This window comes from Xenopus tropicalis, chromosome 1, assembly GCF_000004195.4.
Source record: "Xenopus tropicalis strain Nigerian chromosome 1, UCB_Xtro_10.0, whole genome shotgun sequence".
In the NCBI taxonomy this organism is placed as follows: domain Eukaryota; kingdom Metazoa; phylum Chordata; class Amphibia; order Anura; family Pipidae; genus Xenopus; species Xenopus tropicalis.
The window spans coordinates 142,478,327-142,483,720 of NC_030677.2; positions in this window are offsets into that span (position 1 = coordinate 142,478,327).

Consider the following 5,394-nt stretch of genomic DNA (forward strand, 5'->3'; position numbering starts at 1 on the left):
TAAAACATGAGTGCTACATGGAAAATACAAGCAGCATCACTAGTTTAATTCTCATAGTATTTCCTTTAACATACAGTATATCAGTTGAATGACACTCTTTCTATTTCTTTCTCAGGGTGTATTCCCCAGTGCTACTTCTACTTCATCCTTGGTTCTGTAAAGCTTTTGCTCCTGGCAGTCTTGTCATGAGTCTTGAATGTTAAATACCAATCCCTAATCCGGAAACCCGTTATCCAGAAAGTTCCCAATTACGGAAAGGCCATCTCCCATAGACTCCATTATAAGCAAATAACTCAAATTTTTTAAAATGATTTCCTTTTTCCTCTGTAATTATAAAATACAGGAGTACAATATTTACAGTACTTGTACAGACAGCACTAGTACAGGCAGTTTTCAGGAGTCGATACAGTAAGACAGATGAAATTACATGAAATTTGTTTGTCTTAAACCTTGTTTGCTTAAAATATTATATACTAACCACGTTACTTCACATTTTTATGCATTTATTTGCCACAGGATATCTAGTTTCTAACAGATCAAATTTTTTTAGTTCCAGTGTACAAATCTTTTGGTTTTGAGCACAATTTGTTTTCTACGTTTGTAGTTATATGCGTAAAATAAGCAAGAGCACTTTTCAGTTGTTCTAAGCTTAACCACTAGATGTCTATGTTTCATCATTAGAGGCTTATGGAGCAGATTAACTCCTAGGGAATCATGCTTTTACCTGCACTTCAAGGACTGGAAGGTACTCACTGCCTCCGCATGTAAGTTACACGCAGCCGCTCCCATTTCCTGTGCCTGTTCTTCCTGGTATGTGAGCTACACAAACATTCACAATATAAAGACGCCTACACATAGGGGCTGATTTACTAACCCACGAATCCGACCCGAATTGGAAAAGTTCCGACTTGAAAACGAATATTTTGCGACTTTTTCGTATGTTTTGCGATTTTTTCGGATTCTGTACGAATTTTTCGGATCCAATACGATTTTTGCGTAAAAACGCGAGTTTTTCGTATCCATTACGAAAGTTGCGTAAAAAGTTGCGCATTTTGCGTAGCGTTAAAACTTACGCGAAAAGTTGCGCATTTTTCGTAGCGTTAAAACTTAACGCTACGAAAAATGCGCAACTTTTCGCGTAAGTTTTAACGCTACGCAAAATGCGCAACTTTTTACGCAACTTTCGTAATGGATAGGAAAACTCGCGTTTTTACGCAAAAATCGTATTGGATCCGAAAAATTCGTAGAGAATCCGAAAAAATCGCAAAACATACGAAAAAATCGCAAAGTACCGATCATTACGAAAAAAACGCAATCGGACTCCATTCGACCCGTTCGTGGGTAAGTAAATCAGCCCCATAAACATGCAGTAATTAGTGAAACAAGTGAAAAAGCAGAACACCAAACCAGTAAAAAGTCACAGCCTGCTTGCTACAAACCTGTCAGACAGGTTGATTAGTAGTTAATATAGGTTGCTAATATAGGTTGCATTTTTTATGAAACAAGTAATGTATCATGACCCAAATAAAACAATCAAAACTATTTTATTAGCCTGCTACAAACCACAGCTACTAATGTCCTTGTGAGAAATAATCCAAAGGGCTGTGGCACAAAGGGTAACTTTAAGCATTTGTTTGGCGGTGCAATTTCCAGGTCAGCAGAGGGGTGGCAATATGCTTGAATTTGCATCTTTGTACACTTGACCCTTCTACGCAACTGCAGTCTGGAAATTATTGCTCAGATATTTATCAGGTAACATTACCAAGCAGCAAAAGTCTGATTCATGCGTACACTGGCAGGTTCAGAGCAATTACCAACTATATTAAGGGGCATATTTGGGGGGTTTGCTGCCTGCCTGTCAATCTGTAAATCGTATTGGTGCGACAGAAATCAAATTCTCACTATGTGCCAAAGCCCTAGGACTGTATTCAGGGCATAACTGATTATTAAGTGGCCAATACTGAAATACGGGGATAGCGCCAAATATCCTGATGGATGATAATGAGATAAATGTCATAAAAACACATTAAAGGGAACCTGTCACCCAGACAGAACATATATACAGAAATTGTATAATAAAATTCCTTTTCAAATTAAACATGAAACCTAAAATACTTTTTTTCTTAACACATCAAAACCCATTATAAAGGCATTTCAGGTCCCCCATTCTGCCTGTCTGTTTGCTGTGATTGTGTAATTCCAAGACTAAAGGAAACAATATTGACAAACACAAAAGAAAAGAATTTGGAATTCTTTCTTAGTGTGACAGGTCCACTTTAGAAGCAAATTAAACATACAGATGTGAATGCCAATTCTCATAACAAATGCAAATCCTAATATACTAATCTTTAGTACGAAAACAATGTCTGATACTACCGTCATATTCCATCAGGCATTTTATATATGGAGAGGGGAAGAGTTGAGACAGAGCAGAAAAAAAGAACTATAAGTCGCATGCCTTTACAACACTTAACCCCAAAAAGTCAACCCAGTATGGTTGCTGCAGTTATTAATTCCAAGATAATTAAAGAGACTCTGTAGCAGCTATTAGAAAAGTCTACTATTTTCTACTTTGCACTTTTTTTTTGTCTTTTCTGTACTTCTGATGATTATTTGTCTATGATTATTTGTCTATTATCAAACATTACTGTTCATAGGCTCCTCAGAAAATGGAATGTTTTATCATAGAATTATAAATACTTGTGTAATACCACAACTCCAACTTTAGTGTCTATAGACTTCTGATTAGAAATGTAAATATAATGTCCCAAAGGTGCTTACAGACAAATAGAAGCAGGTGGCATTTAATAGTCTTTGGTTGGACTTTTTATTTATTTAATTATTCTTTTTTATTATTTCCTTTTTCTCAATAATATTAAAAAAAATCCTTACCTTGATGGTAACTTAGCTATTCTAAAACTATAGTGATGGTAAATGCTAATAGTGATGTACTAATACGCACGCTAACTAGAGCGCAAGTTTTCGAAAATCATTTTTTAAGGTGAGATTAACATTTTTAGACTGGGGACGGCAACACTCCCTTAATAACGCCATTAGTGTTTGATTCAGTTGGTACAGGTTTGTAGTGTCTATAGTGTGTATGGGGAAAGTATCTTTGTTAAATGGCATCAGCATGTGCTCAGTTGGGCCCAATTTATCAGTCCACAAGCAGTTGCTTTCCTAAATTAGCCTTTTTGTTACACAGGCTAGTGGACTATTTATTTTTTAGACTTCTGTGCCTAAATGTTGGAGGGGTGAAAATGGAAGTCACTGTTGTCCACTCCCAGTTTTTAAACCACACCCACTTTTTTCATATTTGGAATTTTATTGTTTTTATAGAGAAGAAAAGTTTTAACAAACAGAAGGTAGATTGTACAGTAGAGCAGTAATTCCACTTATATATATAGATTTATATATAGATATATATATTATATAGATATATATAAGTTAGCCACATGTTTAGTCATTAGCTTCGTGTGTCTGCATTTTCTTTATTGTGGTTATTGATCATTCTAACAGGTTTTGGTCAAATGCCAAGTGAGATTTGGTACCCCCACCCCACACCCACTTTAAACCACAAGTGTGTTTGGTGGTAGCACGCCAAAAAACTAAAGGGTTGGTGCTCGATGCTCACCCATCACTCATATGTTAAAAAAGTTCACACTCTTAAATCCATATTATTTTTTTCCACCATGGATAGCACAGCCACCCCCAGCACATAATTAAACACCTTAGGGACCCCCTAACAACTATTTCCAAATGCTAACAAACCCTCACCAGGCTCCCCTCCCACAGGTAATGTAGATCCGAGTATGCAGACACAGGAAGCATAGAGCAGGGCGAGGCAGAGTGAACAATGTGGGCGCTTACACTTTGAAATGTGAACAATGCAAGGGTCAGTTAATTGCAGTACTTATACATGGTAAAGTTTACACGTTTACACAAGGTAAGCAGCTACAGATTTTAATGCTGGGGCTGAACAAGATCTGTAGGCTGGATGTGGCCCGTGGGCTGCCAGGACAACACTCTTTTAGACTGTTGCATTTGTTTTGAGAAACAATGATGGCTTTCATTTATGTGTACCAAGTTAGTGACCCCTGTGACAACTCTAAAGGCCTGAATCATTACTGTTAAGGTGAAATTCTAATCAAATAAAAAAACTAATCATTTTTAATGTCTATCAGACCTACTTACCAGATATTTGTAGCTTATGAGGAAACATATTAATATTATGTCTTCTTTTTTATATTTTCTGCACAACATTTCTCTTTTACATATCTTTCAAGTATGTCAAAGTTTCTTTTTCAAATTCTTATAAAACAGTGACTCACAAGGCACAACCAGAAAGCACAGAAAATAACTTTTTTCTTTTCATTAAAATCGGGAAAACTCTATGTAAAGTCTGGGAACTTTTTGTTCCATAAGCCTCTAGGGACCAAATAAAGGCCAATATATTTTTCCCGGCAAATAATATCCCACCATAACTGTATACACAGGTCAAAGGTTTCTCAACCCTGTGGCATCATAATTGTACGTAGCACAGACATTCCTTATTAATCTAAAAAGATGCAATAAAAAGTCTGCAGTTTGACATTTCCTTATACTGAATATTCCATTCAAGCCGTGAAATGGTTCCTGATTTACATTTAACGACAATAAAATACAAACGGGGACTCTGGCAGTATTGTACATGTACTGTAGAATCTCAGAAAAGTCTGCAACAATTAATTTACTGTAATTAAATTGAATGTAATTAAATGCACTTAATTTACAAAGGTTTGAATGTCAGTATATGCTTAATTTCACTGTAGAACAATCATAATAATGTGACTGCTCCAAAACTAGGCTCAAAAATTCTGTAAATTTCAGGACTGAGTCAGTACAGGGTTGAGTCTTTATATAACATCAAAGAATGGGACCAATGAACTGGCATCAGGAGTTTAACATCTAGGGGCTGATTTACTAACCCACGAATCCGACCCGAATTGGAAAAGTTCCGACTTGAAAACGAACATTTTGCGACTTTTTCGTATGTTTTGCGATTTTTTCGGATTTTGTACGAATTTTTCGTTACCAATACGATTTTTGCGTAAAAACGCGAGTTTTTCGTATCCATTACGAAAGTTGCGTAAAAAGTTGCGCATTTTTCGTAGCGTTAAAACTTACGCGAAAAGTTGCGCATTTTTCGTAGCGTTAAAACTTAACGCTACGAAAAATGCGCAACTTTTCGCGTAAGTTTTAACGCTACGCAAAATGCGCAACTTTTTACGCAACTTTCGTAATGGATAGGAAAACTCGCGTTTTTACGCAAAAATCGTATTGGTAACGAAAAATTCGTAAAGAATCCGAAAAAATCGCAAAACATACGAAAAAATCGCAAAGTACCGATCATTG